Source organism: Orycteropus afer, unplaced genomic scaffold, assembly GCF_000298275.1.
Source record: "Orycteropus afer afer isolate SDZICR_OR568_19922 unplaced genomic scaffold, OryAfe1.0 scaffold00161, whole genome shotgun sequence".
NCBI lineage: Eukaryota > Metazoa > Chordata > Mammalia > Tubulidentata > Orycteropodidae > Orycteropus > Orycteropus afer.
In genome coordinates, this window is record NW_006921748.1 from 75,430 (window position 1) to 88,689 (window position 13,260).

Here is a 13,260-nt window from a genome sequence, read left to right on the forward strand (position 1 = left end):
ACACTGGGAAGAGGTAACTATGGGGAGGAAGTGGGAGGGGAGCTGTTGCATTGTGGTAAACTGTGATCAGTATCATGAGACAAACTGTATGTAAACTGCTGTATAGAAAGTGAATTTGCTCTGTAAATCTTCACCCAAATCACAATAAAAAAAAAAAAAATTAAATACAATTGATTCTTCATCATAAGCTACTTCCTAAAATAGTTGAACAATTCTTTTTGGTACAGTGACTCCATGTACTCCTTCCATTTTCTTTAGATGCTTCCTGCATCATTCAGTATTTTGCCCATATTGTTGTTGTTGGGCACCACTGAATTGGCTCCAACTCATAGTGACTCTATGAACAAAACACTGCCTGGTCCTGTGCCTGAATTTTGCCCATAAAACCCTTCAATATTGCAACTCAAGGCTTGAATATTTTCTTCAGTTTTTTTCACCTTGAGAAATGCTGAGTGTGCCCTTCCCTTTCAATTTTCTAATCCTGGTCTTTGGTCATTTAATTATATTACTTTGTTTTCTCAAGCTGCCCATTGAAATCTTCTGTTCAGCTCTTTTATTCTATCATGTCTTCCATTTGCTATACCCAGAGACAGCTGATGAACTTCCCTAAATATGAGAGTTCACTTTGAGTTAGGTTGTGTTGATAAAAGAGGCAATTTTTTTTGGCAAATAGTTACCAAGATAAAAATGGAACAAGTCTATTTATTTTTCTATGTATTTGAGAACTATCTAAATGAAAGTTATATTTCTCCAAGTATTCACCACTGTTATTTTTCTGATCGTTGACTTCTTTCCTCATAGAGAAAGCCATCTACCCCTGCACATTTATGTTTCTCAGAATTTTTTATAAAAATCATTTGTTTTCAATAATTGTTGTGGACATTTAGTTTTGATATTCTGAATCTCAAATTGTATGTCATAATAAAATTTTCATATTTTAAAAATAATATATATTTTGTTGATAAGCAATGGAACATAATTTGTCTTACATATTTATCTTATAGAAATAAACTATTTTAAAGTATGATATGCCAAAGTTTATGTAATCATACTGACTCGATTACATTAATTTAATTTTAAACAGTATGTTTCTGGGTGTGGAAGTCCAAGCTGCACTGAAGACACCGGCTAAAACAATGCTCCAAGAACTGACAGAATGCCAATTGAGATGTTTCAACAGATAGATGCAACATTGGAATCATTCATTTGTGTCAAAAAATTTGGAAGACAGCTATTTAGCCAATCAACTAGAAGAAATCCATATTTGTGTTCATTCTAAAGAAAAGTGATCCAACATAACATAAGAATTATCGAACAATATCATTAACATCATCCACAAGTAAAATTTTGCTGAAAATATTTCAAAAATGGTTGCAGCAGTGCATCAACAGGGAACTGCCAGATATTCAAGCCAGATTCAGAAGCAAATGTGGAGTGAAATATATTGTTGTTGATGTTAAATGGGTCTTGGCTGAAAGCAGAAATTACCAGAAAGATGTTTACCTGTGTGTTTGTTGACTAGGCAAAAGCATTCAACCATGTGAGTAATGACCAATGTGGATAACGTTGCAAAGAATGGAAATTCCAGAACTCTTAATTGTGCTTATGTGGAATTTTTACATAGACCAAGAGGCAGTAATTCAAATCGTACAAGGGGGTACTGCATCATTTAAAATCAAGAAATGTGTGCATCAGGTTAGTATCCTTTTACTCTAGTTACTCAATCCGTATGCTAAACGTGAAATCTGAAAAGCTGGACCATATAAAGAATTTGGTAGCAAGATTAGAAGACTCTAATAACCTGTTTTATGCAGGTGACACAACCTTGCTTGCTGAAAGTAAAGAGACTTTGAAGGGCTTACTGGTAAAGATGAAAGGCTCTAGCCTTCAGTATGGATTATACCTCAACAGAGAGAAAACCAAAATCCTTACAACTGCACCAATAAGAAACATAATAAACAGAGAAAGTATTGAAGTTGCCAAATATTTCATTTTACTTGTATCCGCAATCAACATTCATGGCAGCAATAGTCAAGAAATCAAATGATGTATTGCATTTAGCAAAACTGCTGCAGAAGACCTATTTAACGTGTTAAAAAGCACAGATATCACTTTGAGGACTACAGTGAAATTGTGCCAACCCATGATATTTTCAATCACTTCTTATGCATGCAACAGCAGGACAGTAAATAAGGAAAATCAAAGAAAAATTGATATATTTAATTATGGTATTCACAAATTATATTGAATATGCCCTATAGTGCCAGAAGAACCAAAAAACCTGGTTTTTTGTTTTTTGTTTTTTTTTTTAAAGAAGTACAGCCAGAATTCTCCTTAGAAGCAAGGGCAGCAAGACTTTACTCATGTACTTAGGACACATTATCAGGAGAGACAAATCCTTGAACAAGAGCGTCTTGCTTCATAGACAGCAAATAAGAGGCAAACCTTCAACAAACTGGATTGACACAGTGGCTACAACAATGACTTCTAACACAGTAATAATTATGAGGATGGTGTAGGATGGGCAGCATTTTATTCTGTTGTACATGGGCTCCCTAGATGACACATAACAACAACAAGAAGTGAGCATGATGTTATTCTTTTTCCACAGGAAGTGCTTGAGGTATGTTGCTTCAGGATGGAGCTCTGCCGCTGACTTGGGTCATGCAATGCTTAAGCACTCAGCTGCTAACTGGAAGGTTGGTGTTTCTAACCCACTCAGCAACTCTGCAGGACAAAGACCTGCCTATCTATAGCTATAAATATCACAGCCCTATAGCCTACAAAACCCTATGTGTCAGTTCTACTCTGACACATAGAGTCACTGTGAGTCGGAATAATCTTGATGACACCTAACCACAATTACAGAACACTGGTCATGGCAAATCGTCTGATGATTTGTGAGTTCCTGTACTTGACAGCACATAACAACAACAACAACATAATACTGGAAGCTAAGCACCAGTATATCAACTACCAGAAAGGTAACCCATGGTAGATATGTTTCAGCAAAACTTCTAGACTAAGATAGACAGGACATAAAAGAAGAGCAATGAAATAGATGGCCTTGCCTGGAGCCAAAGAGGCAAGGGATACGCAAAGTCACAGGTCAGAGCAGTGTGGCCAAGGAGAGAGAAGATGTATTCAGGAAACTAAATCCATCCCAAAGGACAAGAGCAGTTCCAAATTTTATAAGCTATTAAGGCAAAGAATGAGTAGGCAGGGGTTGGTCCTTAAAATCACCACAACTAACTGAACCAATTAATTCCTTACTGATATTTATACAAAGCATAAATTTAAAGTGAGTGGCAATACTAAGTACATTAGTGCTTCTAAATTAACAAGAAGGTAGGCCAGAAAATCTACTAAATTTGCCTCCAGTTAAGAATTACAATTCTAATTTGTATTCAAAATAACACAAATGAGATTAAAACATAAAGTAACTTCTTAAATAGCAGTTAAAATAAAGTTTCATTAACATTCATATAAATAAAATTTATTGGAATATTTTAGCACAAAATAAAAACACCACAGTAAGTTTCCAGTAATCTACATTTTGCTCCTTTTAACTCATTGTGTCTGTGTCTTGGGGTTTACTGAGTTATACCTGAGACATGAGTGTGACCACCAAGGGATACAGATTTGTGTTGAGAGAGATGTAGATTAATATCATAATCATCAAATGATTTGTTCAAACAATGTATGTCAAAGATATTCAAGAAAGATAGCTATTCCAGAGTGGTGTCATTAAAGAAAAATGAGCTGGAGGGAGTTGGGATGGATTGACCCTGAAAGGATTGGTATCTGGAAAGAAATTGAATATTTCTGGAAAGCTTTGGTCATACAGATTAATTTTTATGACACAATATGATTTGTGGTAAAAATTATGGAAAAAGAAATTGGAAATATATAATGGATTCACACTGTGAGATATTTTTCATATTGTTAGGAAAATTCTAATTTATCATTGAAGCTGACTTCAGCAACTTGACAATACATGACTATGTATTAAGTGTTTTCTGTGTTTGTTACTACTATTTATTCCCTTATTGTTGTTGATGTTATGTGCTGTCAAGTTGGACCAGACTCATAGCAACCAATCCTTGGGTTTCTGAGGCAGTATCACTACGGAAATAGATTGCCCAGCCTTCTTTCCCAGGATAGGTTCTTCCATTCTCATCTCTCGGTAGTGCTTTCAATTACAAAGGTTATGCAGCTCCATCAAGCTTTCAATGTTTATGATTCTCTTGAGTTTATTTGTGCATTGCCATCATCTCCCACATTTTATAAGCTAGGATTGTGGTAAAAGACTTGGTAGTCTTTGAAAAGGCCACAGGTTCAGTTCCGGCACTGAGCCCCCAGTTTGCATTTAGATGCCTTGCTCTGAAGTATTCCTTACCCATAATTTGGCTGAATGTGAGTTCCCTTGGCCTTTGAGTCCACTTTTCTCCAGTTGAGACTCATGGCTGTGGATTTGGCTGACTGTTTAGCACTTTGCCCTTATCTATTAATCTTGTTCTGGAAAGCAAGGCTCACTCTCTGACCCCAGTTGGAAGTCATTCAGGGTGAGCCTGCCTCTTCCCTATGCAGAGGGTATCTCTTTGCTTGACATGCCCATAAAGAAATCAATGTGACCTGCAGAACTGCTGAGGCTGGAAGATGGAAAGGGTCTTCATTAGGCCAATCCAATCTCTAATCAGATCTTCCCCAGCTGACAGTTGGTGATGTGGAATTATTACTGGTCTGCTGATTGAGGAGGCTGAATAAACCCTGAGGAAAGTGATTGTTTCTCTCCTTATCTCCCATTCCCAAGACAAACCTCATACCTACTACATTCTATCTCTTTCCTAGATTCTCCCAGTTATTGCTAAAGCCCCTGTTTTCTCTTCTGTTCAGGCACTTTCTCCTGAAGGTGCCATTCCCCTTGGGAAAAACTTGTTTCTAAATCCTTGAAGACAGGTAGGTTTTTTGTAGAAGTCCTTTTAAAATTTATCTCTGAATCTATCTTTAATGAAGTGAAGATATTAAAACCAAGCTTTAAATTGCCATTTAATGTCCGGTTATATAAAAGTGAAGAGATTACTTTCCTGACCATGCCAGTGCAAAGGACATAAGGCTTCCAAAGCCTGTAGGATGTACATTTGAATTCTCTAAGTCATATGGATGGTGAATTGCACTTTTGGAAATTTTGAAGAACTAAATATGGTTAAGCCTGGTATGCAGCATAAAATATTTTATTAAATAATATAATTCTGAGTCAAAAAATGGGGTTTACTTTTAATAATATGATTTAGACATGTAATCGGAAAGAAGACTGGGTGACCTGCTTCAATAGAAATACTGCTTCAGAAACCCTAGGAGGGATTGACTTGACAGCAAAGAGTTTAGTTAGGGAGACATGTAAATTGACCTTTTTTTTTTTTAATTGTGATGGTAGACTCTGGTGGCATAGTACCTAAGGTATGTGACTGCTAACCAGAAGGCTGACGGTTCAAACCCACCAGCCACTCCTGAGAAGGAAGGTTGGGCAATCTACTTCCGTAGTGATACCACGTCGGAAATCCAAAGAGGGGTTGCTATGAGTCGAATCTGACTCCATGGCAGTGTGTTTGCTTTTGGTTATATATATTGTGATTTCGGTGAAAGTTTGCAGAGAAAATTCATTTTTCATACAGCAGTTCACACACATTTTGTTTCATGACATTGTAATCCCTTAAATGTAACAGCTCTCTTCTCACTTGCTCCCTGTGTTTACCTTTTCCCTGTGCCCTTCTTTGCTATGTATTCCTGCCCTCTGAGCTATCTCCCTGTGTAAATACTGTCCTTCCGATCTCTCATGATTGATTGCTTGAAGGAGTGTAACTACCTGGTATAAATGTTCACCCTGTATGCCTGTCTATTTTTTTACTAGAAGCCATAGGAGTGAGTTCAATTCCAGGCCCAAAGGGTGGCTAGGGGCCATAGTCTTGCAAGTTCACCAGTTTCCATCAGCTCAGTAAGCCTGGTCTTTTTTTTTTTTTTTTTTTAAATGATTTTGAGTATTGTTCTGATTTTTCCTCCCACTTTGCCCAGGATCTCCTGCAATGATCCCTTTCTGAGTGGCTGACAGTGGTAGCCAGGCACCATCTCTTTCTTCTGGTCTCAGGGTCATGTAAGATGAGGTTCACATGGTCCACTAATCCCTTGGACTAACTGTTTCTATGTATCATTGATTTTCTTCATTCTTCTTTGCTCTGGATGAAGAGACATGAATTGTTGAGTCTAGATGGCAGCTTGCAAGCTTTTAAGGCCCCAAGGGCTACTCATCAAAGTACTGTGTAGAGCAATATTTTTGTGTAGTATGTTATGCCAATTGACTTTTATATTCTCTATGACCATGGTCCCTAGCCCATAGGCCCAAGAATCCACTCCCTCAGGGTGTTTGTCTGTATCTAAAATTTTATTACAACTTAGCTCCATGTCTCTTCTATTTATATGGACATTCTTACAGCACATACAAATATGTATGTAGAAATGCCTTCTGCTTAACTTATATATATGTTGTTGTTGTTATGTGCTGTCAAGTCTGACTCAACTCATAGTGACCCCTCCTTGGGTTTCCGAGGCAGTATCACTACGGAAGTAGGATTGCCCAACCTTCCTTCCAAGGAGTGGCTGGTGGGTTTGAACCGCCAGCCGTCTGGTTAGCAGGCAAGTGTCTTAGCCACTATGCTACCAGAACTCCCACTCATCCATAGTAACCAACAAAGAAAGTTTCCTTCCATACGTAAACCTTTCCTTGACTTTTTATAATAGTGGACTAATACAATATTAGTCCTTCTGTGATTAACTTATTTCTCTCATCATAATGTCCTCCAAGGTCATCCACATTATGAGTTGTTTCACAGATTCTACATTATTCTATAGTGTTGCATAGTAGTCATTGTGTACATGCACCTTAGTTTGGTTATCCATTCCTCCATTGATGGGTACTTAGGTTGTTGCCATCTCTTTGCTATTGTGCATAGTGCAGTGATAAACATAGGTGTGCATATATCTATTCATGTCCTGGCTTTCACTAATTTAAGATATTTACCTAACAATGGGTTTGCTGGATCAAATTATATTTTTATTTCCAACTTTTTAAGGAATCATCATACAAACTTCCACAGTGGTTGTATCATTTTCCAGTCCCACAAGCAGTGCACGAGAGTCCCAATGTCTCAGTGTCCTTGCCAGCATTTGTTGTTTTTTGTACTGTTGAACTTTTCTATTAGTGCTTGGGTGAGATGGCTTCTCATTGTTCCTTTGATTTGCAAATCTCTAATGCCTAATGATCATGAACATTTCTTCATGAGTTTGTTGTCTACCTGAATATCTTTGATGAAGTGTCTGTTCATGTATTCTGCCCATGTTTTAATTGGATTGTTGAGGTGTTGGAATTTTCTATAAATTTTAGAGAAAAATCCCCTGTGAAATATACCATTGCTGAATATTTTTTCCCAATATATAGGTTCTCTTTTTACTCTTTTGAAGAAGTCTTTTGGTGCACATAGACCTTAATCTCTAGATGGTCCCAACCATCTAGTTTATTTTCTGCTGTTTGTGCATCTTGGGTTATGCTTGATAGTCTATTTATGCCATCAATTAAGACCCCTATTTTTCTTTGATGAATTTTATAGTTTTTAGTTTCACATTTAAGTCTTTGATCCATCTGGAGTTAGTTGTTGTGTATGGTGTGAGGTATGGACTTTGTTCCATTTTTCTACAAATATATATACAGTTTTGCCATCACCATTTGTGAAAGAGATTATCTCTTCCCCAATTAATAGATTTCAGCAAAGATCAGCTCAACATAGGTGGATGGATCTATTTCTGGGTTCTCAATTCTGCTCCACTGGTCTATGTGTCTGTCGTTGTACCTATACTAGGCTGTTTTGACTATTGTGGCTATATAGTAGATTTTGAGAAAGTGTCAGACCTACTTTGTTTCTCTTCTTCAGTAGTGCTTTGCTTATCTGAGGTGTCTTTCCTTTCCATGTAAAATTAGTGATTGGTTTTGCCATGTCCTTAAAGAATGTTGATAGAATCTGGATTGAGATTGCACTGAATGTATAGATTGCTTTGGGCAGTATTGACGTTTTCAAAATATTCAGTCTCCTATTCATGAGTGTGATATGTTCTTCCATTTATGTAGATCTCTTATGGTTTCTTGAAGTAGTTTTTTATAGTTTTCTTTGTAGATGTCTTTGTGTCCCTGGTAAGATTTATTCCCAAATATATATATATATATATATATATATATATGTAGCTATTATAGATGGTATTGATTTTCTTTTCAGACATCTGTTTGCTGGTGTACAGGAATCCAGCCAATTGCCATATATTGATCTTGTATCTTTCCACTATGCTAAGTCTCTCAATTAGTTCCAGGAGTTTTTTTGCTGAGTCTCTTGCATTTTCTTTGCATAGAAGTAAAATTATCTTTATTTGCATCTTCAAATAAGGATAGTTTTACTTCTTCCTTACCATTTTGGATGCCTTTGATTTCCCTGTCTTGCCTTATTGCCCTGGCCAGGACTTTCAATACAATGTTGAATAGATGTGATGATAGAGGGCATCCTTGTCTGGTTCCCGTTTGCAAAGGGAATGATTTCAGCCTCTTTCCATTGAGAATAATGTTGACTGTTGGCTTTGCATACTTGTCCTTTATTATGTTGAGTAATTTCTCTTCTACTCCTGTTTTTCTGGGAGTTTTTATCAGGAAAGGATGTTGGATTTTATCAAATGCCTTTTATACATCAATTGATGTGATCATGTCATTCTTTTCCTTTATTTTACTTATGTGATAGATTGCATTGATTGTTTCTAGTGTTGAACCATCTTTGTATTCCTCTTATGAATCCAAGTTGGTCATGGCATGTTATTTTTATTTATTTATTTTTTTTTTTGATATGCTTGTTGTTGAAGTCTATTGGCAAGGATTTTGTTGAAGATTTTTGTGTCTATGTTTGTGAGGAATATTGATCTATAGTTTGCTTTTTAGTGCTGTCTTTGCCTGATTCTGATATCAGAATTATGTTTGCTTCATAAAATGAATTCAGAAAGATTCCATGCTTTTTCTATGTTCTGGAATAGTTTGAGTAGGATTGGTGTCAGGTCTTGTCTGAATGTTTGGTAGAATTCTCCAGTGAAATCATATGGGCCAGACTGTTTTTGTTGGTAATTTTTTTGTTCAACTTCTTCTTTTGTTATAGATCTATTCAAATTTTCTACTTCAGTCTATGTTAGTTTAGGTTAGTGTACTTCTAGAAATCTGTTCATTTATTCTAGAATTTCAAATTTGTTAGTTTCTTCATAGTATCCTGACATTACCTTTTTATTAAGGCTAGTTCTTTTGTGACATTGCCTATTTCATTTCTTATTTGTGTGTGTGTGTGTGTGTGTGTGTTTTCCCTTCTCCTTCTTTTCCTTCTTTTCCTTTGTTAAGTTAGCCAGGTTTTTTTTTTTTTAGTCTTTTCAAAGAACCAACTTCTAGTCTTGTTGAGTTTTTCTATTGTCTTTATATTTTCTGTTTTGTTTATTTCAGCTAGAATATTTATTATTTCTTTTCTCTGGTGACTGTAGGCTTTTTTTTTTTTTTTTTTGCTACTCTTTTTGTTATTGTTACAGATGTTTTGTTAAGGTATTGATCTTGGCTCCTTCTTTTTTTTTTTTATTATAAAAACTTATTAGTTTCCAAGATTTAAAGAAAGACAGCTATTACTAGATAAGTGCAGTCTTATCAAAGAAATGTTCTTAATAAAAATAAACTCTCCAAAACACAAAGCATTAAATGATGAGCATTTCAAACATAGTTAAAAAAAGGAGTATCAATATGGAGTCACCATGAAGTCGAAATAACACTAAATTACATTCACTTTTGCCAAACCAAATTCACATGTAGCCCCATATTTTTTTTTTTTTTTTCCTGCCTAGAAAATTTGTTCAACTCTTCACAGGAAAAGACTCTGAAAAGAAATCAAATTCATTAATAACATAAAAATACCCTAAAAGAACATTCCATAATACAGCAAAGAACTGAACTATAAAGCCATTTGTAATGTCTAGCAGATGAACTGTACTCTACAGAAACTATAAGTAATGGATATTTTTCTTCATGCAAGGGGAGCAGGGAGCCAGACCAATCTTAATATGGCTGAATTACATCATCCTCCCCCTTAACCTCGTTTAATGATGTAAATTCACAGCTCAAAGCCTGTTCTTTAGACTCCTCAGGTTTGGTTTTTTTTAAGTCCTGTGTCTGATGGGAGAAGAGATGAGCAGAGCTTGAGAGCCTGAGCAGTGTCATCAATGGTCCACTTCTCTTCAGGAAGGGCATGTTCTTCTAGTGTAAATTGTCCCTGTTTGGTTCGGGTCAGCTCTAGCACACTGGCACAGGAAGAGAGTTCTTTGCCAATGTCACTGACCAAGCTTCTGATATAAAACCTTCTTCCCCATTCAACATCTAATGTGAAATATGGTGGCTGGAATTCTTGAAGGGAGATACTGAATACAGTAACTGCCTGGCAGGTTTTGCTTCCACCACTTCACCTCTCATCATCAAAGTCGAAAGTCTCTGTCCTCTTTCTTTAATACAGAATAGAGAGGGGATACTTGCATTATATTCACAGTAAACTTCTGCAGAATGCCTTCAATATCTTCTTGTTTTATTTTATCATAAGGTTTTTCTTCTGTTACTTTCCCTGTAGAATCTAATGTGTCAGTAGCTTTCCACAGTTCTCCAATGGCAATATAGCTCTTGGTCCCTGATAGCATGCTGGTCAACATTTTTGTTCCCCTGCCAACTCCAACCACCAACACTCTTGTGACTGCACTGTCTAGAGTTCCTCCATGCCCAATTTTGAAAGTTTGATTTTTCCTCTTGTTGCGTTTTGGAGGAGACATTCCAGCATCAGCCAGCAGCTTCTCCTTCAGCCAATTCAGTAGCTCGGCTGAAGAAGGCCCTTTGGGCTTGTGCACAGAGAACACACCATTCAGGGACAGCAGCTTATTAGCCATAGTGGACTTGAAGTCACCGGCTTCTGATCCAGTCGTGGCCTCAGGTCTAACCACAGCCTCCACTGAGGCAGAAGCAGTATTGGTTGCAGGCACAACCAAAGTGGCCACAGCCTTGGTCGCAGCCTCAACCAAAGGGGCCGCAGTCTCGGCCTCAACCTCAGCCATAGCGGCCACAGTCTTGGCCTCAGCTTCAGCCATCGCAGCTGAAGCCGTTGCGGCCGCTGTTTCAGTCACAACCTCAGCTGAAGCCATCAAGGCTGAAGCCTCAGCTGTCATGGTTTCAGCTGTTGCTGGCAAGCTCACAGCCATTGCTGTGGCTGTTCCTGAACTTTCAAGAACTGGGGCTGTGTCTGTTTCCAAAGACAAAGACGACAAGGCCATAGCTGCTTCGGTAGCTGCCATACTTTCGTGGCCTAGTTCTCGCTCAGCTTCTTGGCTCCTTCTTTTTTGATGTGTGTATTTATTGCTATAAATTTTCCTCTGATCTCTGCTTTTACTGTGTCCCAAAGATTTTGGTATACTGTGTTTTCATTCTTGTTTAATTCAAGATAATTTTTAATTACTTTTCCTGTTTCTTCTGTAACCCAATAGTTTTAAAGGTGGGTTATTCATTTTCTATGTGTTTGCTCTTTTTCCAATGATCTTCCTATTGTTGATTTCTAATTCTATAACATTGTGATCTGAGAAGATTCTTTGATATATTTCAATGTTTTTAAATGTATTCAGGCTTGCTTTGTGACCTAACATATAATCTATTTTAGAGAATGTTCCTTGTGTGTTGGAAAAGAATGTATATTGTGCAGTTTTGGGGTGAAGTGCTCTATAGATGTCTATGAGGTCAAATTGGTTGATTGTACTGTTTAGTTCTTCTATGTCTTTGTTAGGTTTCTTTCCAGTTCTATATTTCATTAAAAGTGGTATATTAAAGTCTCTTACTCTTTGTCTTTTCAATTCTGTTGAAATCCGATATATGTATTTTGAGGTTCTTTCATTGGATATTTATTATGGTTATTTCCTCTTATTCAATTGATCATTTAATCAATAATGTCTTTCTTTGTCTTTTATGGTCTTTTTTTTTTTTTTTTGTCTTAAAGTCTTTTTTTAATCAGATATTAATATTGTCACTCCTGCTCTTTTTTGATTGCCATTTACTTGATATAACTTTTTTCCAACCTTTGATTTTTAGTCTATTTTTGTCTTTGTGTCTAAGATGAGTCTCTTGTACATAGTGTATTGATGGGTCATGTTTTACTATCCAGTGTGCAACTCTCCATCTCTTGAGTGGTGTGTTTAATTCTTTTACATTCTATATAATTATCAACAAGTATGAATTTGTTGCTGTCATTTTGTTATGAGCATTTTCATGGAGTTGCTGATTTGTTTGTTCTATATAATTTTCTGTGCTGATCTCATTGTGTTTATGAATTGTGCTATTATTTCTTTTGTTGCTATTGTTTTAGTATTTGCTAAATATGTATGCCTCTCCTTTTTTTTTATTTTGAATGTGAAAGCTGGACAATGGACAAGGAAGACTGAAGAAGAGTTGATGCTTTTGAGTTGTGATGTTGGTGAAGAATATTGAAAGTACCGTGGACTGCCAGAAGAACTAACAAATCTGTACTGGAAGAAATATAGTCAGAATGCTCCTTGGAAGCAAGAATGACCAGACTTCATCTCACCTACTTTGGTCATGTTTTCAGAAGGGACCACTCCCTGGAGAAGGATATCATGCTTGGTAAAGTGGAGGGTCAATGAATAGACACAGTGGCTGCAATGATGGGTTCAGGTATAGAAAGGATTATGAGGCTGGTACAAGACTGGCCGATGTTTCCTTCTGCTGTGCATAAAGTTGGTATTAGTCAGAGATGGCTTGACAGCACCTAACAACAATAACAATCATCATCATAGCTTACAACTTTAAATGATCAAATACCACCCTCTATTGCAAACATTTTGATAAACTGAGTTCCCTATGTACACAGTCAATTGTCCTTGAATGATAGTTATTAAAATAAAGGATTGTGACTGTGGTACAGGACAGGTCGGTGTTTTGTTCTGTTGTATATAGGCTCTCTATGAATTGGAGCCAACTTAATAGCACCTAACAACAACAACAGCAACAACACAAGTGGGGTGATTTCTCAGTTATGTCATAATGTGTGTCAGTCATAGGTTGTTGTCTTTTGTTGTTGGTTCTCTGTCCAAGGACTACCTTTAGTA

The 13,260-nt window shown here is 36.7% G+C and overlaps 1 pseudogene; it reads right to left on the bottom strand.

The window, feature by feature from the left end:
- Positions 1–10,168: 10,168 nt before the first annotated feature.
- Positions 10,169–11,442, bottom strand: LOC103201709 (annotated as a pseudogene).
- Between the last annotated feature and the right edge of the window lie 1,818 nt (positions 11,443–13,260).